Source organism: Lepidochelys olivacea (genome assembly GCF_965140295.1).
Source record: "Lepidochelys olivacea isolate rLepOli2 genome assembly, chromosome: 1".
Classification (NCBI taxonomy): domain Eukaryota; kingdom Metazoa; phylum Chordata; order Testudines; family Cheloniidae; genus Lepidochelys; species Lepidochelys olivacea.
The window spans coordinates 28,763,992-28,789,942 of record NC_140411.1 but is presented as its reverse complement, the minus strand read 5'-3'; the positions used below and the strand labels follow the sequence as shown (position 1 = coordinate 28,789,942).

At 42.4% G+C, this 25,951-nt stretch overlaps 1 protein-coding gene across 3 annotated transcripts in view; it reads left to right on the top strand.

Moving 5' to 3' along the window:
- Window positions 1–25,951, top strand: part of SMCO4 (single-pass membrane protein with coiled-coil domains 4) — a 50,240-nt gene that overhangs the window by 12,270 nt on the left and 12,019 nt on the right. The window contains exon 1 of one of the 3 annotated variants that reach the window (XM_084629579.1): window positions 616–706. The exons of the other annotated variants lie outside the window; for them this stretch is intronic. The gene's annotated coding sequence lies outside the window, so the exon portion shown is untranslated. Of the gene's footprint in view, window positions 1–615; window positions 707–25,951 lie in introns of those variants that run through there. 3 annotated transcript variants of the gene reach the window in all.

The following is a 25,951-nucleotide window of genomic DNA, read 5'->3' as shown; positions in this document are numbered from 1 at the left end:
CAGTGCAGAGACAGTGGTTCAAATTTCTGTAGTCTAGATAAGCCCTAAAACAACTGCTGAGAATGGGGGAGGGAGGAAGTAGGCTCTGTACATTAGTGCTGACAAACTGAAAATCGGATGCTATGGGGCTGCCTTATATATTCAGCCACAAGAAGATGAATTCATTTGTTCCTTTTGCTGTGGGTCTTTAGACATACCTGAGCCTTGAGGGGATGAGAATGTGGTATGTTCCGTTGGTCTCCGTATTTTTTTCCCCTCCTGAGTTTAGTCCTTTTTTCCTATTCTGCTCCATTTGGTCTCTTGCGCCTCTTTTTTTGTGCTCTTGTTCTGTGATTTTTGTCATCTCTTCCTTTTTGTATGTGAGATTTTTGCTTTTGAAAGTGAAGGGACTAAAGAGTCTTGACTATTTTAGTAATTAAAAACTCCATGGCCCTTTTCACAAGAGTAGGGGATCCCCTGCCCAAATGACTCTTTAAATTTCCAAAGTTAGCTAAATTACATTTGGTATATATAGAGCTTACAAAGGCTCTTCTCACAGATTTACCATTATTGGTAAAATTCTAAACTGAATAAATAATTACATTGTGCTGATTTGACTTCCCCCTTTGATTTCAGGTGGATGTAGTAGACATTTCCTGTTCTGAATAGTTGCTGTATGCTTACAGTTGCCTCTTAAAGAGCTGGCTGCATTTTGGTGGTGGATAAGGTAATCCTGTATCTTTCGTTTGTCAACTGTTTGGGATCATTTGGGATGACAGGCAGTTGAGTGACTTTGTCTCCATCCCCCAGTGATATGCAGTGTTGTGGGATCTGCAGCATGGTGACCTAAATTCTAAGTTAACCAAGCTTTTTGTGTGGGATATTGATAAAAGCAAGACCCAGAGCCAGGTGTAGGCTGTGTGGTCAGGCAAACAACATATAAATAAGCGTTGACACACAGCATTCTAAATGCTCTTCAGTCCTGACCTGCGATGACCTGTACTCTCCTGAGCAGAGGCTGCCAAATGTGCCAAATTATTTTTCTCATTTATTATCTTAGGCATGGAACTTACTGTCTAAATGATGATGCAAATTGGACACAGTGGGAGACTCGGGGGAAGTTGCTGTCATAGGGAATTGTGGTTGTGATGGGGGCACTTTCACTTTCATCATATTTTACTAATTTGGTTTAGCATCTGTGGGCTTTCCATGGGGTGGTGAATTTGGAGGAGGAATATGAATGGAGAGAGTGAGTGCCGGGCGCACTTGGATAGTTGAGATTTGCTGGAGTAGTGTGCAGTGTGGCAGAAGGTGCTAAGAGACCAGTGTGTGGTGCTTTTTTGGTTTAGCCAGAAGAGCACCAGAAAGGAGGCTGAGGCCAGGTCTACGCTACAGATTTGTATCAATATAACTATGCTGATTACGGGTGTGAAAAATCCACACCCCTGAGCGATGTAGCTATGACGACCTAACCCGTGGCATACACAGCGCTAGGTCAATGGAAGAATTCTTCTGTTGACCTCGCTACCACCTCTCTAGGGGGTGGATTAACTACAGTGAAGGGAGAACCTCACCCATGGCTGCAGTGAGTGCCTATACTGAAGGGCTACTGCAGCGCGGCTTCAGCATTACAGCTGTGCTGTTGTAGTGTTTTAAGTGTAGACGTACCCTCAGTTTAGTTCCAGCAGCCCAGTGGTTGTGGTGTAGTCACGTCTTCACTAAAGCGTTACAGTGGTACACCGGAGTGCTGTATGAGAAAACAAGCTTTGAGATCATTATCAAACTCTGTAATGCTTATGATCCAGGCCAGAGTCTGAACTTGTGACTAGTGCATTTAGCCGTTGTCCTAGCTAGCCTCTGATCCTCTTCCCTTTCATGATCTCTATTTTATCTTCTGTGCGGATTGCAGGTCTTTCTGATTAGACTTTTTCTAATGAGGCTTTGCTCTGTACATTCATTATTCTGTGTGTTTTCTTCACCCGTAACTTTTCCCCAAATGTGTTCTTTATTTGTCACTCCTCTTTTGGTTATTTTTAGTTACACCCCTTGGTTTTACTTCTTTTTTTTTTCTTTTAAATTTTGTTTACACTTGCTCTTTCTTTGCTTTCATTGCCTTATGTTTTACTCCTTTCAACTTTTATCCTCAAAGGAGCTAGTTTCACTCTTGGAGACCAGCCCTCCCCTATTGATTGCCAGCTGCTTTTATTGAAACTAATCTGCATTCTCCACTCTCATTGTGCTAGACAGAGCACTAGTGATTTTGATTAAAGCTCTTTCCCCAAAGGCTTTGCTCAGAATTGTCTCTGTATTGTACAAAAGGAGTGGAGAATAAAGAGCAGCATCAGTTGTAAAAGCTGCTTCTGCCTAAACCAATGAATGTGCTTGTGTCTTTGTCGCAAGGAAAGTAAGAATGTGGCAGCCTGTGCCCAGGGCACAAATGACTCCTTGAGAGGAAGGAGTGCTGTTGCCCATGGTAGTGAGTTATATTGTGCACTGTTTTACAGTGTGTATGCCACAGAACCAAAACAGTTTGACTGAATCTGTTTGTTGCCTCAGTCCTGTTGTTTACAAGCACTTACCTACCTGTGATTTTTTTGCCCATCAGCAGGACCAAAAAAATTGATTAGAGAGCAAATATTCTAAGGTTAAAGAGCCAGGATCAAACTTTTGCAAACTTGGAAAAAACCTTGAGCAAATATTACTTTTTAAAATGTTATGGTAACTTTTAATGCTGTGGGCACTCTTTATTCCAGACTTTCTCCTTGCACCTTATCTTGATGGGGACATATGCTCGCCCTCAACCTGTCTTCATTTTGGGGTTCCTACTACCCTATGTGTATGTGTGATCATGCCTTAGATGTGCTGGGCCCTTGGGTTTGGAATTCAGATCCACCTCTTAATTACACCAAAGTCCTTCCAGTTCTCAGGCAGTTTCCCCCATATTAATAAGTTATCCCTGAACCCTTTTTCCCTGTGTCAATTTGCTCGTCTGACACTTTTGAGGGTGTTCCCATGTATATCATACAGTGCCCTAAGTGCCAGGGCTTGGAGAGGGGCGTTATAAACAAACTATTATTAAAACTCAACCTAGATGTCTTGGATTTTATACTTCATTTCCTAGCATGGCTCGCTGTCAGAAGGAGATGCTGGTAACATCTTACATTTTTATATAGCACTTTTCCATTCTATGGGGTCTTAAGGTGCTTTATAAATATGGCCTCAATCCTATAGTCATTTACACACAAAGTAGTCCCACTGAGTTCATGTATAAAGTTGCTTACCTGTATGTTTGCAGGATCAGGGTCTCTATGGAAACTGGAATCACTTTATTACCACCACAGTGGAGCGGCCTCTGGAATAAAGGCAGCAGCTGTTTAACGATGTTCAGTAGCATGACAAGTTAAGACACAAACTGAAGAATAAACTATCCAGTTTGAAACAGCCTGGGGAATTTAGGTTGGTAGGATATAGATATTCAGGCCTGCCTGTAAAGGCCTATACTTTAAGAATGTAGGTATATGTTTATCATTTAGCTAGTAACAGAGGTATACAAGAAAGAATCTGTGTAAGGGCCTTCTCTCACTGTGACAGTCTGAGGCCCTGTTCTGAGGCCAATGTCTTTGGCTAAGCAGCAGAGGCAGCCAAGCTGGGAAGCGAACGGTCACATCCTCACATTCCAAACTAGTCAATATGGGGCTGTTAGGAAGGTGATCCGATCTATCACCTCCAGAGAAAGGGAAGAGCTTAGAAGATGTAAAAGGAAATTTAGGTTGATAGTTTTCTGTCTGGTAGGAACTCACTTATCAATAGACACAGCTGGGAAACCCTTATGTGTTTATAGATGTAGTTGTGAAATCCTCACTTCTGTATTGTTTTGTTATTATAGTTCCCACTTTGCTATTGTTTATTTGCATGGTCTCTGTCTGGTTCTGTGATTGTTTCTGTCTGCTATATAATTAATTTTGCTGGGTGTAAACTAATTAAGGTGGTGGGATATAATTGGTTACATAATCATGTTACAATATGTTAGGATTGGTTAGGTAAATTTCAGTAGAATGATTGGTTAAGGTATAGCTAAGAATGTTACTATATAAATTAGGGGCAAACAGGAAGTAAGTTGGAATTTGAAAATAAGGAAATAGGAACTTGGATTTTAAGCTTGCTGGAAGTTGACCCCAATAAACATTGAATTGTTTGCACCTTCGGACTTTGGGTATTGTTGCTCTCTGTTAATGCGAGAAGGACAAGGGAAGTGGGAGAGTGAAGGAAGAAGCTCTCTTAACAGGCAGAATGCAGTTACCTGTATTGAATTGCAGGCAATTGTTAATAGATATTTCCTTATATTCATTCTGCTTCTCTTGTTTGACTTACTTAGGGGCAAAGTCCAGCTCTGTGCAGTCAAATTGTGCTTTTATAATCCAGTGTTTGTAACCTCATCTATTGCTGCTGTCTGGTCTTGTTGGATATGGTGTTAGTTTTAATACCTTAAGGCCAAATTCTTCTTCTTGGAGCACAGCACGTGGCTCCTGTAGAATTTGGTGTATCTACATGAGGGTATCCAAGGACACAATTCATCCCTTCATTTGCATGTATTCACAAAATATGACTGAGCAATAACTGCACTGAGAATCATAATGTTATGTTTCCTGCTTCTTGTGCAGAATCTCAGCCACAACAAGTTATTAACTCTCTTTTTTGCATTTAGGACACTTTCTATTTAAGTCATACCCTGGATTGAATTTTTTTTACCTTCCATTGTTGCAAGTAAGACCTAAGATTTACTATAACTGAGACTCAAGAACAAAATATTTCCATTTTTTTCCAGTTTGTGTACTGCATTTGACAGCAGCTTCACTGTTTTCCCATACTTAATCAATCATTGAAGCCTTGTCAACACCCAGGAATAGCTGCACTTCAGCAATCAGTGTAGCTCCACTCTTGCTAACCCTGAAGTGTAGATGGACACATGCAGTGATTGACTTAGGAGGTAAAATTATGCCTGCCCTGGACTAAATAATAGGGGTCACCACTGATACAGCTACATTGGTTGCTGGTGACTAATTGTTGCTGAATACAAGAGATGATGACCAAATACAAGGAAAGATTGACAAGAAATAAGCAGACCACAGTATGGCTTCACATGTGGAAAAGGCACAATGTACACCGTTGTGAACTTGAAGCTCATATTAGAAAGATCAGTTGAATGGGGAAAATGGTACTGTGTTTCATTGACTTCTAAAGAGCATTTGACAAAATCTACCCTTACAAATTGCTCAACATATTAAGATCTGTAGGGATTGATGGATACAAATTCTGAGTAATAAAACAAGTATAGAAGAATGAGAAGGCAATTATAATGGGAGATGAAAATGAAAATAGTAGTGATCAAGAGAGGAGTGAGACAAGGTTGTATAATGTCACCAATTTTATTCAACATTTTTGAGTGTTTGATGAAATTAGTTGAAGAAACAGAAGAAGGTATTAAGATGAATGGAAAATGGGTGAATAACATTTTCTATGCAGATGAGAGTGCTGTTGGCTGATTCAGAAGAAGGTCTGATGAAGTTAGTGGAGATTATATGTGAGTATGGCAAAGAATATGGACTAGAGTTGAATGGACAAGACAAAAAGCATGGTAGTATGCAAGGATCCTGGGAAAACATGTAAGATTCCAGTGAACAACACAGACTTATAGCAAGTAAGAAATTATTTATGAAGCTTCATTACAGAAGATGGAAGATCAGATACTTAAATCCGCACCAAAATAGCAAGAGCAAAAGAGACATGCGAGAAGAATATCTGATGAGAAGGGTCAGAAATCTAAAGACTAATTTCTGACTTTTTAAAATTTGCATTTGGTATGTGTTTAATTTATGTCTGTGAAACATGGACATGCCAATAATCGATTATAAAGAAATTGCAATCCATTGAATTACGGTGTTATGGAAGAATTCTGAAAATATCCTGAATAGAGCAATTTACCAGTGAAAAAGGACTGGGGATGACTGGAATGCCACAGACGCTCGTCAGAGATACTCTGAAAAGAAAGATTCGATTTGTAGGACACCTTTTAGGTGGTTCAACACGCGATGCACATTTATCGGCATTGGAAGGGAAAGGTGACAGCAGAAGACCATGAGGCAGAAAGAGAAGATCTTGGATTGATGATGTGGTATCTTGGGTGGATCAAAAGAACTATTCATCTACAAAGATTAGCATATTGTACAGAATTGGACTACAATGGTTGCAAACCTCCAGTAATGGAGAGGCTATAGAAGACACAATTGTTGCTGAATCTAGGCTATTTATTCCATAGTGTAGATAAGGCCTTAGCTGGTTTCCACCATTGAAGGAAAGACTCTCACAAACAGCAATAAGGGGGACAGAACCATCTAACAAAATAGGAAACGGTGACTGTAAAATCAAAAAATCTGTCAGAATGCTGCGGGGGAAGGGGGGGCGGTCTGCTGCTTGAAATTACTTTTAACTCAATTTTAAATTAGCTAGATTTCGAGCTAATCCACTTGCAGGTGTCCTTTATCTTCACAATTTAGGTTGTGTATTTAGTTTTTTAAAGGACCTAATTCTAATAAACCCTTGCATGATGTTTTAAAAATGTCACTGTAATCCGTTTGATGTTTACATACAAACAGTGTGCTGCAAGGCTTGCCGCTCAAACATTGCAACACTCTGCTGGTCAGAGAACCAGAAAGAGAAACCTGTCTGTTATCTCTGTGTCCAAGCTGAGTGCAATGCAAAAATTAAATGGCACAATGGGGGAAAATAAACTCTACTTTAAAAATCCTTCTCCTGTTAATAATCAAGTGTATTATTATTATTAATACACATGAGGATCTGTTTTTTTTAAAGGGGCTTTAATTTTCATATTCCTTTAGGCGGAGATTTCAAAGACCCAAAGCAACAGCTAGGTGTCCAGCTTCCAATGGGAGTTGGGTGCCTAGTGGTCCTTTGTGCCTTTGAAAATCTCCCCCTTAGTTTTCTTTTTAAGAGGGAAATAGAGGTGCCTGTGCATTTGACTCTCGGATTGCATATCAAGGTCTGTGTGGTTTACAGTCATTAGCTACTTAGGCCCTTTTCCCCGTCTTTACAGTGACAGTGAAAAGAGCCCAGAGCTCTTGCGGCTTTTCTGCTGGATACCTGGCATTGCTGGATGTCACATGCTGGTGCAGAGGCCTGATCCTGTATTCCTTGCATGCCTGCATTTTCACTGGCTTAAGTGGGAATTTGGGGTGCCTGAAGAATGAAAGATGGAGCCCTAGCGGTGATTCACCTTGACATGCGTGACCCCAAATGTAATGATATTTAATATTTAAAAAAAGAAAAGGAGGACTTGTGGCACTTTAGAGACTAACCAGTTTATTTGAGCATAAGCTTTCGTGAGCTACAGCTCACTTCATCGGATGCATCCGATGGTTAGTCTCTACGGTGCCACAAGTCCTCCTTTTCTTTTTGCAAATACAGACTAACACGGCTGCTACTCTGAAACCTTAATATTTAAAGGAGCTGAAGAATTCATTTTAAAGTGTGTGTGCCTGGGGGGGAGGCTGTCAGTCTGGACCTTCTCTTCGCTGTTCGTTCCCCTTGGTTTTGCCCGAGTACTTTCAGGGTTGCTTGAGGCTGTGGTGTTTTTGGTTTTCTTTTATGGCACTATTGTCAGTGCCCGAGTTCTGAGTCGGGTTCCTCTGGAAGAGAGTTGGCTTCTTTCCATACTTTAGCTGAAAAAGCAAACATTAAATGAAAGCTGTCTATTTAGAATCTAGTATCATTTTAAATAGGAGCTGAGGGTTGGTTTTTTTTTTTTTTAATGCCTGACCTAGCTAGCATGCGGCAGAGTCCATTCAAAGACTCCCTGTACAGAACTGGAGCTGTAGCACTTTGAAAGAGAAAATGTTTGAAGACAGACAGGTATGCTGGCAGTTCAGGCTCTGACAACCCCCACGAGCACTGGAGAGCAGCATAGGAGAAAAGATGGATTGTGATTAGCCGAAGGAATTAATTTTAATATTTTCAGTCCCCTTCCCCCTTTCACTTATAAGAGTTGCAGTAGCTGAAGCATTAAACATTTCCCACGTGATTTTTGCAGCACTGGCAGTTTTTGGGAGCTAAAGAGCCACAGGAGGCAGACACTAAACTTAAGTTCTCTGGCATGTCAGTTTTCCCATCTGTAGAAGGAGAGTAATGGCCCTAACCTCATTTGCAAAGCACTTCGAGATTTACTGATGAAAAGAGCTATATAATAGATTGGTATTACTGAAAGTTTCAAAATACAATATAGGAAAACGGTCAACAAAATATAGTCTCAAAAAAGGAATGGTTAAAAACATTTATATATAAACCTTTAACCTTTTAATTTAATAAAAAAGTATGTGTTCTGCACTGTGCTTTTGCTAGATTATATGTACTAGTTGGGCGTGTGGCAGAAACTTGGCTGTATGTTCTGACTTTGTTACTCTCTTGTGTGTCAAAGAGAAGTTTATTTGTGCAATGCACGGGGTAGTTTTTTACATGTGAATATTGTAATTCACTGATCATACAAAATGTAATGAGGATGGATTATTTATAAGAATTACCTTAACTGGTCATTTGTGTGTGGTGTTATTCTTCTGTGTCCTTTTTCTGTAGTTTGTGTAAAAATTCTAGTAAACACTGAAGCAACCTTTACTGTAAGTTAATTTTTGTGTGTGGAAATTTGCTAGTGTATGTTTGAAATTTATATTTGTGTCAGTTCAGGTTAACTGTACCTGTATTCCCCCTCCACTGTCATCTCTCTTGGCTAGAGATCCATGTCTCTCTTCCTCCTGATTGGGGTTTTTCCTGCCTACACTGTGATATCCCCAGCAAGCCAGATGGCCTAAACACCCAGTGTCCGTGCTTTGCTTTCTCTCCAGAGGTTATGAACAGTGTAGTTGCTAGTAGTTATAAGTTACCCCACAGCTCTTCCTAAGCAAACACATTTATTCTTAAGGTGAAAGCATTACAGAGAAAACATAAAAAACAATAAATGTTCCAATATGCATGGTAAAAGGTAACCAGAGGTCAGTCTTATGGGGACCGAGTAGGTCAAGTCTTTCTATCCCCTCCACAAGGATTGGGGCCCCCATTGAACTGAAGGTCCTTTCTGCTTGCTGGATCAGAAAGGGAAGTCCTCCCCCAACCCCTATTAGTTTAAACTTAGGCTATTTATCCAAAAGTCTTTCCTTTGTGTGTTGGTCTCTGGAGAATCCAGTTTAAACTAGTATATGCAAACTGTCCCCGGAGGTAATACCTCTCTGTGAGGGTTACAACCTGGCTGATTTGCCTTAGTCACCACCCATTGCTTTCAGTTCCTGGAGGAGCTGCGATAGCCCTCCCCCATGGAGTAGAGCACAGTCATACATAAACCTTTCATTTAATATAATGAATTCTAAAGATACTGCGTGTGGTTGCAATATATGTTACATCTTCCCCTTTGAGAGGCTACATACAGTTCTGGCCTCCAGTGATCTATAAACCTAATGCAATACGGTATGTCAAGGATATTGCAGGAAATTGGCATATCTGTTGAAAGATATAACCCCTGAATGTTTAAGTCATAAAAAAAATCCTGCATTGGGCAGGTGCATGAGGTTTCCTGTGGAATTATGCTCCAGAGCTGAGTAGAAGATGGGCTCTGTAGATACTACCCTGTGAAGTTTCTGACTCTTGAAAGAGAGAGAGGTTTGGATTCTTTGTGCGGGTGTGATGGTTGGATTCTCAATGCTTTAGCATTTAGAAAGCTCTGTAAAGAGAAGGGAATATCGGGGAGAGACAGTATAGTCCCATGGATAGGGCACTGGACTGGGAGTCAGGAGAGCTGCATTATATTTCTCTCTCTCTACCACGGACCTGCTGTGTGACATTGGGAAGGACATTTCACCTCTCTGTGCCTTTATTTTCCCTGCTACCCTTTGTCTTGTTGGTTTAGATCAGTGGTCACCAACTCGTAGATAGCGATCGACTGGTCGATCCTGGAGCCTCTGCTAGTTAATCGCAATCTCTGGCCACTAAAAGTCCGACGGCGCAGTGGGGCTAATGTAGGCTCCCTGTGTGCCCTAGCCCCATGCCACTCCCAGAAGCAGCCAGCACCCCCCCCCCCCGGGGGGAGGGGCAAAGGTCTCTGCGCACTGCTCCTGCCTGCAAGCACTGCTCCCGCAGCTCCCGTTGGCTGCAGTTCCCCATTACTGGCCAATGGGAGTTGCGGGGGCGGTGCTTGTAGGCAGGAGCAGTGCACGGAGCCACGTCCCCACCCCCCGGGGCCACAGGGGTCTGCTGGCCATTTCCAGGAGCAACAAGGGGCTGGGGCAGGCAGGGAGCCTGCCTTAGCCCCTCTGTGCCACCGACCACAAGCCGCCCAAGGTAAGTGCAGCCCAGTGGGAGCCTGCACCCCAACTGCCAGCATCCCAAGTCCCCTCCTGCATCCCAAGCTCCAGCCCTGAGCCCTCTCCCAGAGCCAGCACCTCATACCCCCTCCTGTACCCCAACCCCAGCCTTGACCCCCCTCCTATACCCAAACTCCCTCTCAGATCCCGAACCCCCTCCTGCACCCCAACACTCTGCTGCGGTCCGGAGCCCCCTCCTGTACCCAAACTCACTCTCAGAGCTTGCACTCCTTACCCCTTCCTGCACCTCAACCCCCTGCCCCAGGCTCAGCCCAGAGTCCCCTTCCACACTGTGAACCCTTCAGCCCCAGCCCAGAGCCCGCACCCCATCCCAAACCTCAACCCCCTGCCCCATCCTAGTGAAAGTGAGTGGGGGAGGGAGAGCGAGCGTCGGAGGGAGAAGGGGATGAAGTGAATGGGGTGGGGCCTCAGGGAAGGGGCAGGGTAGATCCTGGGTTGCACTTAAATTCAAAAAGTGATCTTGTGCGTAGACCACTGGCTTAGATTGTGAGTTCTTGGGGTAGGAACTGTGTCTCGCTACGTGTTTGTACAGCCCTGGCAAGATGGGGCTCTAATTTCGCTCTGTGCTATGGGTTCTGCTGTATTGTATGTATAGATTCAAAACATTTACGTTAAAAGAACACTAAGGTTGTAAAGTCAAGTTCTCAAAAATTAGGAAGTGCCAGAATTAAACTTGCCCATAGAGTCTTAATTCAGGCCCCTTGGGTGTCTCTGTTATGACACAGTCTTTAACTACATCGTCCCATATTATTCCTCCTCTACCACCACCTCAGTTGGATCTTCTCAGTGAAATGGTTGTAAGTTTTTGTGTGTGTTTTTGTTTAAACCTAGGCAAAATAACATGTTTTCCCCTGTTCTCGTTCTTGCAAATTGCTGAACTATTTTAATTGAAACTTTCCAAAAAACAAAACAAAACAAACAAACAACAAACCCAGCCTGGGGCAGACCCCTAGGATGGAAAATTTCAGTCCAAATGGTTAAAGTTTGGCAGAGTTGTAAGCAGCTGAAAGCATGGAAAGTAATGGGCAACCTTAACTCTGGGGGGGCGCTAGCAGCTACATCTACAGTAGGAGAGTGAATTTGTGTGGGGGGTGGAGGGTGAGAGAACCTGGATTTGTGCTGGAAATGGCCCAACCTGATGATCACTTTAGATAAGCTATTACCAGCAGGACAGTGGGGTGGGAGGAGGTATTGTTTCATATTCTCTGTGTGTATATAAAGCCTGCTGCAGTTTCCACGGTATGCATCCGATGAAGTGAGCTGTAGCTCACGAAAGCTCATGCTCAAATAAATTGCTTAGTCTCTAAGGTGCCACAAGTACTCCTTTTCTTTTTGCGAATATAGACTAACACGGCTGTTACTCTGAAATCTACAGTATTAACGCTAAAAGGACCCAGTCACTATCCTTAGCTGTGCTGAAGTGCAGAGCACCTTTAATTTTCAGAGTCATGTCCATGGCCCCTTAATTCTTTTGAAAGGGTTGGGAATTCTTTTCCAACCTATGAAGCTGAGACAGTACAAGAAATGGGGGATTAAGTGACTCTTGGCTTCTTCAGTACTACAGTATTTCTGAGACTTACTTTTGAATTTAAGGTCTCCTGGGTGTTTTTTTTTTTTAAAAAAGTAAAGTGGATTCTAGCTGAGGCAGTTAACTTTTACCACCACAATATTTTAAGGAGCTCACTGGAGTCAGAGGCTATCCTTAGTTCCCATCGCCCTGGGGAGCTGCTGAGGTTGCTGGTATTCCAGGCCAGCATTGGAGTGCCCCTTCATTAACTCTGCCTCTTGGAATTCAAAGTATCAGAGAGGCTGGGAGATGCTTTCATCATGTGGGATGTTTCCAAGTTCTCTGGAATTCTCCTGCCAATGGCAAGTCTTGAAAATATAGCATTGCTGCTGCAAAATTCTAGTGAGCCCTGAATATAACGTAAACGTATCCGTTCTGTGTTTCAGTGCAAGAGCGTCTGCTGTCAAAATTCGGCGTCACTTATTTGGTTGAAGGCCAGTGGAAAATAATCCAGCAGAGCCACTGGCTCAGGGACCGTCTGTGAAGCCATTCCCTGACATTCGGGTGCTTTAACATCACATCTTAATAAGTAAATCCTTGAAAGATTAGGGAGCTGATAAACAGCATAAAGGTTTTAAGGCTCTGAATTCTTGTCTGGTTTTACTTGCTTCTTTCTTATCCAATTATTTTCTGCTCCTATTGTCTAGAATTTCTCTGGCATTTCTCTGGAACATGTTTGCCCTTTGTTTTAATGTCCCTTTCTGACCATGCATTTCGTGTACTTGAGCTCAGTTGTTGCTCATTCTCTAATTCTGTGACAGCCTTGTCCTCTTCATGTTCTTCACGACTAAGAAAAGTTTCCCTGGATCTGCTATCATCCCTTTTACTCATTTTGAAACACACAGCTATCTCCTTTCTTCTGCAAATAGGGAGCAGTTGAGCTTTCTTCCTCTGCTTTTCCTGGTGCCAAGGTTTGTCTCTGTACGCTTGCTTCCATTTGTGTCGGGCCTTCTCTAAGCAGTTATAACCTTCATGGAGACTTAAATCAAATAAGTGGGTCAAAATGATAGCTACAGAAAGTTGAGAAATTCATAGGCCCTGAGGCCTTCACAGTTGTCACTGGGCTACACACCATGGCTGCGTGGTACTTCACAGCAGCAGAGGGGAATAGAAAACTCCGATCTTCCTGGTCTAAAAGAACAGACCCTATCACTTGAGGTAAAGGAGAATCGCTCGGGGTGGTTAACAGGGTAGGACCTATGCCACACAGTTAAGCTGTTCTGAGTCAAATATTTAAAAAACAGGAAAATGTGATTGGAAAAGCAGGAAGGTTGCAAGGGAGAGTTGGAGGCAGGTGTAAGTCCTCAGACAACATTTAACTCATTTCTTGAAACTGACTGTGTCCCTTTGTGAAACAGTAGTAGTAATATTGAGCTGTTTCTTTGAATGCTAATGAAACTCCCTTCTAAAGTGTTGAGAGCAACTTGAAGAGCTGAAGTAGTTGGGGGAAGTATGCGTTGGGTTTTGAGCGCTAAAGCAGCATGGAGATAAAAATACACTTCCATTTCAAGGTTTAAAATCCTGTGTAGTTTTGTTAACTTTGTGGGCACAGAACAATGAAAGAAAGGGAGGTCTCCTATCATAAAGTCTGCATGTAACTAATCTGTTTCTATTTTGTGTTTTTTAAAAAAAAAGAAAAAAAAAAGAAAGAAATCGTAAAGTTCAATTAACTCTTAACGTCAAACTTTCAAAAACAATCCCCCCAAAAGCCCACTACCCTCCCCCCCTCACACACACAGAAAACCAAACCTGAGTTATATTATGATACCTGTTTAAGAAAACAATTTTTTTTTCTTTCTCTAGGCTCTTGATTTTATTCACAGGTCAACTTTTTTTGTTTCCATCTTGACAAAGTCTGGATGTACTAATTAACCTCTTCCTGACGATTCCTATAACTTGTGGTGTCCCATCTCTATTTCTCCTAGATAAGCATTAAGCCTCAGTAGCCAAAATGACGGTAAAATGCAGCAGTGGAAAATCTGCAGGAAAAATCTGTTTCCAAATCCTGTAAGCAGTATGTATGACTGTCACGGGAACTGAATGAAACCTATTAAGAATTTTGATTATTTATCACTTCTCAAGTACAGTTAAAATCTTTGTCAGGTGTGGTGATCAATTATGTCTCACGGGTAGCTTATCTAGTAATAGTGCCATCTTCTTTCATTGAGAGGTGTTTTCTTTAGCAGTTTAGTCAAGTGTGGTTTTTTTCATTGCACGTACAAAGTTGAGCTCTCAAGTGATATCCTACAATAAATTTTAAAATCCTTTCCTCTGTTCTGTCTGACCCTGGCTCATGCTGCTATGTCACCCTTCCATTCAGCAGATTCCATGTGTGATTATATGTACCATGTAAGCCGCCATACACAATGGGGAGGGGGGATGTGTTTAGTATAAAGACACCTCTGCAAAACGTCCAGTTAGATACAAGGTTCAAAGCTGAATGTCATCAACTTTCGAGTCATGTGATTATTTCAGCAATAATGAGCCCCAGAATATCTTGTGGATTGGATATTAAAAAAAAAAAAAAATCCACACTATTTTAAAAAATAAATATTAGAAGTATTCTGAATGTGATTTTAATTTATTAAATGGTTCGTATAATGTTTATATATCTGATCAGGAAATTATAGTGCCTTTTCCTGATAGGCTTGAACAGGAACCCTTTCTAACATTTCCCATTCTAAATTTAATCACATTAATCCTAGTTTACATCGCCTTTACTATGGTAAAGCTCACGTCCTGTTCCCTGGGAGTGGACCTTCATGCCCCTGTGGGGGCTCAGCTGGAATGAATGGGGCTCTGCACTAGCACGTGGGTCTATCAACGTGGAACAGTTTGGGACTTATGTCATTTCTTTCCCTCCTTGCTGTTGACACCATCTGTATATGTGTAGCCCCATAAGTCCAGGTCTTGTCCAGTTTCTTTCTCTCTTTAAACGTCTCCTGTCTGTAGCTGTTTTACTTGCCATTTGTTTTCATTCTGCGTGTGTCCTTTTTTTCACTTGATGGAGATGAATGTTGATTGCAGCTGCCCCAGTTGTTTCTGAAACGCTTTTCACTTCCTACTGCTGATTTCCAATACGTTATTTGGATCCCAGCCAGCTTTCTCCAGCTCATTTTGCATTCCTTCTAAGCCCACTTCTTCTGAAGTGTGTAAATATTTTTGGTGTTTCTGCTCTACAGAGACTCGATGAGCATTTGAGACGCAGTATTAGGATCCCTTGATGCTAGGTGCACTTCAGCCTTCTCCCAGGCTCATGTGGGGCTGTACGCTGGAGCACTTCCCAGTACTAGTGGGTAAACACTGACCCCACCCATAAGGCTGCTTTATGACTGCTGTTGGAGCCTTCAAGCTGCAGTAGCTCCCATAGCAAATGCACCTCTATTGTAAGGCGACAGAGACCAGTGGTTGGTAGATCCATCTCCCTGCCTTCATCCCCAGCCCTATCTGCTTGACGGAGAAGAGAGCCCCACTGGAGCGGCGAAGGGTGTACACTGAGGTATGGGCTTCCCAGATGAGCTGCTTGTACTGCACGACCTTACCCATTCTGTTGGATTGGGCAGGATGTACCTCTGACTTGACGTGTCCTGACAAGGTTGGGTGAGGTAATGTCATTTGTTGGACCAACTTTTCCTGGTGAGAGAGACAAGCTTTCAAGCTACGTGGGCTCTTACAAGAGTGATGAGCATGATATAAGCACCTAGGTAGATCATGTCTACACAAATTCATTTTCTCCTTTCTCCATGGTTTGGTGCTTTATTTACCTCTTCTTTTTAAATGTTTTGTGGTTTTTATGGCATTCTTCCTCCACCCCACCTGGTTAGTAATAATTTGCTAAGAAAACAACATGCTCATTTTGCTCAGCCCTGAAATTTGGAAGCTGACATGTCAAGATGCCTCTTACAAATTGTGAAAGGTATTTGAAGATACACTTTCATGATAAAAATTGGGGTTTCTGGATCAATTTCTAGGGTTGATAATTGTACTGAAGAGCATCCTAATTTGGAACAGTGCTGGCAATATTTCCTCAGCATATATTGGTTTGTCAGGTCAGTACAGGAGCTTTATGTAATCTAGCCTCCATTCCACTTTAACTCCAGAAGAACTTCAGTGATTAATATTTATACAAAATGCTTTCATGTTTCCACAGTGAAATTGTCTCACTATCAAATGAAATGATGGCTTTTCCCTGTTGACTCAGTGTGAAAAAGATTGCAGAGGCTTTCAGCAACGCTGCATCTGAGATACACATCAGCAGGAAAACTAGGCTCGTCTTTAATTTGGTGTTTCATTTTGTGAAATCGCTTACTCTGAGAGAAATAATACATTTACATGTATATTAGCCAGTGTTTGCCAGCTCTTGGAACAAAGCCAGTTCTCTCAGGGCCAAAAACACTCTGAGCGAATGAGTAATAATCTGCTGTTGTCACTCCTAATTTATGGATGGGTAGACAGAACAACTCTTGCCATTTTAAGTTGTCCTAGTTGCTTCAAAGCCCAAAACCTTAGCTAAAGATTCAGAAATATAGATTATAGACAGCATGGCTTCTCACTGCAGATTTATTGGGTATTGCTGTGACACCAGATGAAAAACCTCCCTGGAGGATAGAAAAGGAGTAATAGAAGAATGAAATATATGCATTCTTATATATGCAAGCTGGAGATGATGTGGGACGGGAACTTCTAAGTGTCAGCCAGAGGCTAGAAAGAGATGTGGAGTATGCTCTCTTTAAAGGTGACCTGTAAAAGGGGGGGTGGGGGCGGGAGGATTGGGTTTGTGCCCTCTTTATGATGTCCAAAGAGATCCTGAAGATTTATTTCCCTTTCCTTCCCACACTAAAAAATAAAATTCTGCTGATTTCTGAGATAGAAATATCAGCAATATCAAGGTTATTTTTGTTGTTGGCAAACAGTGTGTGTTGGAGCTTTCTCATTTCTCAATCAGAAATGTGTCCTATACTGTGTTTCAGCAATGCGGAGTGTGTTTCAAATCTTGGATGTCAGACTAGAGGCACCTGAAAGAGCTCTGGGTCTTCAGAACCTCTGAAAATGACATAGGTATATAGTAAGGTCAGGTACTACTTAATCCAGGGACTTGGTCTTTAGGATTTGGATCAGGTTCTTCATGTTGTAAGGGTCTTTGAGATCCTCACATTGCCCACACTCCCAAATGCTGACCGTGCTTACATCACCTTCGGTTGTGATCCAGGTTTAGGCTATCTGGGAAATGTGGTGTAATTGAAGGTACATAGGGGGAGAGCGTTTGGCATGTTCTGAAATCTCCAGAAGAGATGCTAAAAGTAGATAAAAGCTGATTCAGTTCAGTTTTGTGCAGAGGGAGCAGTATTTTAAGAAATCGGTCAGTAGCATCCGTTAGGTAATAAGTTTACTTTTTAGCATTTACTTTTGGCATGTGTCTTGAAACTGCCATAACTTACAAGGACTTTTGGAACAATCTGCATAAATCTACAAAGAAAGAAAGGTATTTGTGGTATTATAAGTAGAAACCAATGGAATGGAAGCACTTATTTATGATGGTTTAAAAGATTGCAATGGAATGAAAACAAGAAAAATTACTATGGGTCCTGACTTAGAAGTGACTTAAATAACTATACTGTCAGAAAAGGCAAAACATAAACGGGGCTAAGAGACATTTGGAATAAGAAGTCAGTTATTTTATTAAAGGAATATGAAATCTATGGCCCTTTTCTTCCTAGAGTGGAATCATAGAATCATAGAATATCAGGGTTGGAAGGGACCCCTGAAGGTCATCTAGTCCAACCCCCTGCTCGAAGCAGGACCAATTCCCAGTTAAATCATCCCAGCCAGGGCTTTGTCAAGCCTGACCTTAAAAACCTCTAAGGAAGGAGATTCTACCACCTCCCTAGGTAACGCGTTCCAGTGTTTCACCACTCTCCTAGTGAAAAAGTTTTTCCTAATATCCAACCTAAACCTCCCCCACTGCAACTTGAGACCATTACTCCTCGTGAGTAATGGTCTCAAGTTGCAACCGTCTCAATGGTCTCAAGTTGCAACTCAATCCAACCTGATTGAGTGAAGGTTGGATGGAGCACAGAGTTTTGGTGGGATGTGGTTGAACCTGGGAGGGCTTAATTTGTTGGATGCCATTTCTAAATTCTTGTATTTTCAATGCCTTTTCTGCGATCTTTGGAAAATATCCCAGTGTGGCACAACCATCCTGTTTCCACGACAGTGTTGCAGAGCACAAGCATGTTTAGCCCTGTGGTCTAACCTGCTGTGATACGTTGTGGCAATTACGCCTCTGTTCTGTCTGCACTAGTATTCCCAGCACTATCCTGCACTAGCGGGAACTTCCTGAAAAATGCTTGTGCAGACACAGCCTGTAAGTGAACATGCGTCCTGGGCAGTGGGTGCGTGCGTACATCAGAATACGCAAATATATTCAACTCCCACCCCAATTTGTATTTATTATAAAATATAGTGTGAGAGAAAAAAAGGGAGTGTGGGCTAATGATAAGAGCAGGAGTCTGGGATTTGGGATTCCTGGATTCCATTCCCAATTCTGCATTGGATTCATTGTGTGGTCTTAAGCCATTTAGATGAGTGTTTCAGATAGTGTGCCTGTCTAGGTTTTGCGTCCAAAACACCAGATGTGTATATGCAGCTTAGGGAGTCACACGCACATGTACTCATACGTGTATGTGGTCCTGAGCAGTTTTCCTTAGATTACTCAGATGCACAAATGTGCATGCACTTGAAAATGTTTGGACCATAACCTTCCCTATCTGCAAAATGGGGATGAAAATAGTGTCTGCTTCACAGGGTTGTGAGGCTAATTAATGGTTTAGAAGTACTTTGAGATCCTTGGGGTCTGCCTCCCAGGGTTATGGAATACTAAGTACTGTTTATAGAAGTAGTGCATGCAGAGGGTTATGTATTGTGCTTTGTTCCTCCTTCCTTTTTTAATTCTGTTACATCAGGGGAACTGAAGTCCTGGTCTTGATAAGCGGTTTTTAAAAAAAGTCACTTTTCTGTTTCTCTTTTGTTTTCTGGGTTGTGGTATGAACCTGTAGTTGTTTCTTGAACTTTCCAGAAGAACTTCTACAACAAGGGTTCTCAAACTGGGGGTTATTACATGGGGGTCGCAAGCTGTCAGCCTCCACCCCAAACCCTGTTTTGCCTCCAGTATTGATAATGATGATAAATATATAAAAATGTGTTTTTCATTTATAAGGGGGAGCCACACTCAGAGGCTTGCTGTGTGAAACAGGTCACCAGTACAAAAGTTTGAGAACCACTGTTCTACAAGATGCTCTCCGATATCCACCTGCATTTCTCATGCTTTTTGGTAATGGACTGATGCATTAGCCACTGGGCTCTGTGCCATCTGTTACTGTCAATGGGTTTTGTGCTGCTGGAAATGCCTAACTCAAGTGTTACTCCTCAATAAATAAACGTGTTGGGTGAGCCATTGTTGCAGAACCGATTAGATTTTTCCTTCATGAGACAAAACGAGTCTGCAGTTTTTTGTTCCTAAGCCCCATGGGCTCTCATTAGAGGACACTTATGCTGGGAAAACAGACAATGTAACGCTTTTCCTTTGTCTCTTTTATTTTATTAGATCTTAATTTAAATGCAGAAAGTTGAATTCGTTTACATTACTGTTGCCCTGTGTTCTTATGTGTAAATTGAGGAGAACTAACATGGATTTGATCAGCCTGATCCAGCTCTATGTAATGATGTGTCACCTTGCAGGTGGGTTCAATCAAGGCGGAGGAGCCATGATGCTTTGTTACCGCGTGGGATAGTTTAGTCAAATATAACATGAATGGAGGAGTAAGCTTGAGAGTAGATTGAATTAGATTTTAGTAAATTGGAGGGAAAAATCCTAAAATGTCTGTGAAAACTCTGATTCTAATGGCTGAGTGCAGAAAACACTACCTTGAAAGGTTATCAAGCATGTAAGAGAAACAAGAACTTGAGAGTAGTTTGAGCAGGCCTGGATTCCCCTGCTTTGAGTGTACATGGCTTGGGCAGTTCTCACCTAACGTCTTGGTATTATTTTAATGTGGGGAAGGCAGGTTTTTGGGTGTGCAGATATGCATGACAGGGAAAAGAGTCTCTCTTATTACCCCTCGGTAATGTCCCGGCTCTGAGTGAGCGCTTTGGAGAAGAGGGCACAGATGAAAACCGGACCAGCAAAGCCATCACATCGCTTACATTCTGAAATATCCATCCAACCTGAAAACGTGGTGATTGGGGGTGGGGGTGGGGAGAGTCCCTATCCCTGCGGGAATTAGGAGGGAGAGTCTCCTGGCTCCCAGCTCGCCCTTGTCAGTAATTGTATTGGGGGTGAGGGATTCGCTTTACATTTATTTATAAACCGTGCAGTACTTATCTAACGGGCTAATCAGAAGTCTCTGGGTGCATGCACAAGCAGGAGCAGACAGGCACGAAGCCAGCAAAGGCTTTCCACAGCTATCCACTGAGAAGCCTTCAAAAACAGGGCTTCCAACGTGCCCTGAAGGAGTGAGCTTGAGACCAGGATCACTCACTCAAAATGCCCTGGCAGCAACCTCGTCTCACTTTAAATCTGTGGGTATCTCCAAGATACTTAGTAAAGTAAACAGCATCCCAGCTTGGGTGTACTGAAGCCCCACAAGGAGCTCACTCACATGAGCTCTTCCCCAGACTGCTCCATAACTTCCAGCCACAATATGGCCTTTTATGTCCTGAATGGAGTAATCAGCCTTTCCCCAGACAATTAGGGTCCAGAGTGACCTAGACAAATTGGAGGATTGAGCCAAAAGAAATCTGATGAGGTTCAACAAGGACAAGTGCAGAGTCCTGCACTTAGGTCGGAAGAATCCCATGCACCGCTACAGGCTGGAGACTGACTGGCTAAGCAGCAGTTCTGCAGTAAAGGACTTGGGGATTACAGTGGATGAGAAGCTGGATGAGAGTCTGCAATGTGCCCTTGTTGCCAAGAAGGCTAATGGCATACTGGGCTGCATTAGTAGGAGCATTGCCAGCAGATCGAGGGAAGTGATTATTCCCCTCTATTTGGCACTGGTGAGGCCACATCTGGAGTATTGTCTCCAGTTTTGGACCCCCCACTACAGAAAGGATGTGGACAAATTGGAGAGAGTCCAGTGGAGGGCAACGAAAATGATCAGGGGGCTGGGGCACATGGCTTATGAGGAGAGGCTGAGGGGACTGGGCTTGTTTAGTCTGCAGAAGAGAAGAGCGAGGGGGGATTTGATAGCAGCTTTCAACTATCTGAAGGGGGGTTCCAAAGAGGATGGAGCTCAGCTGTTCTCCGTGGTGGCAGATGACAGAACAAGGAGCAATGGTCTCAGATTGCAGTGGGGGAGGTCTAAGTTGGATATTAGGAAACATTATTTCACTAGGAGGGTGGTGAAGCACTGGAATGGGCTACCTAAGGGATTGCCATTCTTAAGGTTTTTAAGGCCTGGCTTGACAAAGCCCTGGCTGGGATGATTTAGTTGGTGTTGGTCCTGCTTTGAGCAAGGGGTTGGACTAGATGACCTCCTGAAGTCTCTTCCAATCCTAATCTTCTATGATTTTAATTCAGATCCAACAGGCCCAGCCAGCTTGCAGTCAGAAGGCTGTTGACCTGCTGTTGTTGGATCTTGTCCCCGTGTCTGAGGGATCGCTTCCTCTGTTTTTCTCCCATTCCCTGCCAAAAAAAAAAAAATCTATTTTTTGTTTTTTAGAATTAACAGTCCCCTCCTGCTGTGGGCATAGACTTTGCCTGCCAAGTTTGAGCCTGAATGTCATTTTCAGTGCCAAAGTTTTAATGACAATAAAGGGGATTATAATGAAAAGCATCGACAGTCCTTTCATATTACAAAACTGCAACATCAGGCTTCAGATTTCCTGGTGTTTTGCTGTGCTTGTGCCTTATAAATCTGTTTCATATATAGATTTATGGTTAGGCAGTTTCACAGAGTGGATTTTTGGGGAATCTGGTAGTTTGAATGAAAGACGTAACAGAGTATATATATTGGATAATAGGAAACAGAGTATTTCCCATCTTAGGTCATCACCAGTTCAAAGGACAAATGATGACTGTTGAGTTTGTGAGAGGAGTTGGCAGTGAAAGTCAAATTCCCAGTGGACAGGTGTCCCTAACATGGTTATATTGGAAAACCCATGTTATTTTCACGTTTGGTTTCCTTTGCTGTTCATTCTCACAAAGGCTGAATGCTTGTTGTTTGAAATCACTGCAGGCTGCTTTCATTGACTGGTTTAAATCTTCCTGTTTGGTGGTGGTGTTTAGAAACTGACTGAACTGAACAAATGCACCAGTAAGAGAAATAGCTTGTTTTCAGAGAGTTCTTGTCAGTAACAGCAGAAGAAAATTGCAGTTTATTAAGAAAACAGCTGAGCAAACATATTATCAAGTCATTTGCTGGGTCTTGCAGCATATTGCATTTAAGTTTAATAAGATCTCTGTTTGTGTAAATAGGAAATGGCAAGGTTTTCTTTTTTTTGGCAACCTCCCCCAAACTAATACATTCTGTGACAAATTCATGTTTATTTTTAACTTGTGTGTGCGCGCGCTCCCTCTCTACTGAAAACTATTTCATACTAGAACCTGACCTAAGAGACTTCTTGATACTGATCTTTATGTACAAAAAAAATCTGTTTCTGAGCCTAAAATGCTTGTCTCTCTTCTCTTCTTTCATGGAGTTCTGCTCTGTTAATGGAATAAAACCACAAAATAGCACGGCCTTATGTGCCAAAAATTTTAGCACCTGGCCTATGTTTAAGAACTACATCTTCCCAGATGTATAAATGTTTCCCACCCTCGAGTACGGGTTATTTTTGTATGTCAGGTCTTCAGAACTGTTACAATCATATTGAAATAACTCTTTTTACTTTGACAACCTTTTTCCCCCTCTGACACTGTGGAAGAATATAGTGATGGTTTTCATTTTCCAAATGCAATGAATAGTTTAGAGACTCTCAAAGCAGCACTTACTGTAAATGTGATGTTCTAGTAATGGTGGGTCAGTTTTGATTTAGGACTGTAATTTGGCAAAAAAAAAAAAAAAAAACCTTGCTAAAGGACAAAGGTAGACTGATTTTGTACACTACCTTAATAATTCTCTCATTGTTATGCATGCAACTAAAAGCTTTTACCCTTCAAAATGAAGGGTTGTAGGAGCAAATCATAATACTTTGACGCAGTGAAATGGACTGAGGTAAATTTGTATTATCACAAAAATTTGTCTTTGGGTAAATTTGTATTATCACAAAAATTTGTCTTTGTTATAGAGGAGAGAACTGATCTCTTTCACCAGGTCCAATATTCTCTTCTAATCAATGTCTTAATGTTAGCCCTTTTTGAAACCATATGATAAAAATGTCACAGAAATGTGGTAGTTTCAAAATCCTGGCGGTTGTTAACATTAACGCCTAAATTCTTGGTTGTGCATGATTTTAGCTGTGTCCCGCCTGTTTTGAACTGAATAAGTCATATGGCTATAACCCAGATTACTAATTTGAAAATGCAGGGATAAGATTTATTCATGTTGCTTTCAGTCATTTAGGGTTAAATTGTATGACTCTTACTGGGCAGTATGTACAGGAGTAGTTGTAGCCCTCTCAATGGGACTACTCATGTGAGTAAAGGTTGCATAATCAGTCTCATAATTACCATTTCCCTCTGTAAACAGTAGCTGTCCGGTGATAACATGGGCACAGTTTTAAATACACGTACCTGTTTCAATGGCAGACATTCTGTTATGTAATTGGAACCACAGGTTGAATCATGGAGCCACCTTGGTCTTGCTGAAGGGTGAGGTGGTCCAAAAGGGAGCAGGGGGATGATTCAGTGGCTCTTTCCATGTTAATCTTCTATACAGACCAGCTCTTCAAGGTTCTGTTGCCCTAGCCAGACTGGCCCATGTCTGCAGTATCGGGGGGAGGGATAGCTCAGTGGTTTGAGCATTGGCCTGCTAAACCCAGGGTTGTGAGTTCAGTCCTTGAGGGGGCCATTTAGGGATCTGGGGCAAAAAAAATTGGGGATTGTGACTGCTTTGAGCAGGGGGTTGGACAAGATGATCTCCTGAGGTCTCTTCCAACTCTGATAGTCTGAGTCTATGAGCTTCTAGGCACTTCTGGCTCACGCCCTCATCAGTATCCTGTGGAGCAGTGAGGCTGGCTGGGTTGAGGAGGGGGTCGTGAGCCACTTCACACTCTGCACTGAGAGCCGTTGATGTCACCCGGTCCAGCTCCTCATAGCATAGCCATGTACAATGAGCCCTCACAGAATGACTCCTGGAGTCGTTTGCCCACCTGTAGAGGAGTCTCCAGTGCTTGGTGTGTTGCTGGCACTGGACTGGAGTCTGCTGAACATCCGTCTGCTCCAGCCTCTGTGAAATTTCAGGTACAGGTGAATGTTTCTGCCACTCCAGGCCAAGTCGGGAAGGACAGTGCACTCCGACCACACGTTGATCAGCACCCTGGTGTGGTTGGTGGACCAAGTGGCTGCCCATGTCCACCTGCATTAATCTGTAAAGCTTGCAATGGAAAGCTGTTATGATGACTGGGAGGGACATTTATAGCTTGGGTAAGGGTCAGGCAGAAAAGGGTTCAGTGCGGTGTGGGGTTGGAGGACAGCTGAAACTTGAGATCTGGCATATGCCCTTTTCCCCTGTGTATACTGCACACTGGCATGGGTACAGGGCCTTGCCATAGCCTGAGGTGTGTACTTACCAACACCTTTCAATCGTGCTAACTTACTCGTCTTCAGACACTTGCTCCTGATGTGGTCAAAAGGGGGATTGTGGCAAAACCACATTCATGGACACATGTACAGACCTACCCTACTCTGTTCTCCCCCAGGAACTGAACTGCTCTTACTGACCCAATATGGTAACGTCTCCTTCAGCCATAACAGAGTTTCAGCCATGCTGGCTAAGCCCTGGGCAGAGGAGACCAAAATGCTGAGCCATGTAACTGCTCCCTCTGGCTGCATGGTAGAGCCACCCTTGTTCTTCTATGCAGGCAAACTCACTGAAGTGTAAGCAAACGCTCCCACAGAATCTCTTGTCAATATGGCTTGTATCTTGCTTCAGGAGTGTTGTAAACAAAGGCAATTTTTCATGTTTCCTAGTGGAAAATGTAGTCCTTATAATAAGGCTAGAGTGTATTCCCAATTTAATCTCTGCTCTGAAGAGGGGTATCCCCAAGTGCCACTACAATAATCTGCAGAGCATTGTCTGTTCAAGTTCCTAGCATCCCTTTTTACCACTGCCATCAACTGTCTTCAGTGGAGCAAAACCTGCCTCATCGCTAATTTGTTAATGTGTGATTTATTGATATGTAGGTGCCCCTAGGGATACCTTAAATTATAAATATTAGTTCTTGTTTGAATTTCAAGCGGTGCAGCTGTTGAGGGAGTGTTACACAGGACAGCGAGGCCTGGTCAATCCAGTTTAGTTTGCAAACTCTTTTTGATTAGGAGATAGAAGAAATTATTCAGAGTCACGTGGCTAATACATTTGTGGTGTAAGACTAGCTGTAATAAATTCTTCAGATGTCTAGATGTGATTATACTAAGTGCAGGTAAACAGTCTTTTGTGCATGAGTTTTGTGTGTAGAAAGAGCTGTAGAGATTGTAAAGTTGAGCAGTCATTGGTTAGAATAACTGGAAACAGCCTTGTCTTTCCTGTCTCATAGCAATTGGTCCTAGTTGTTTATATAGTGTATATAGTGAAAGATAGCTTTCATTTTATATAGTCCTGAAGTACTACAGTACCATGCAACCTGAAATGCTCTCTCCTTGTGTGCTGGTTTCCTTTAAAAAGGATTTACATGTTCATTTGAAATGTACCAACTGTTGCCCTGAAGTGGCTACAACTTAAACCTACACAACAATTTAGGACAGGAAGTGAAGAATACCAATTGAAACTGCAGAAAGAATTTTGGTGAGGAGCAGTGGAGGAGGGGA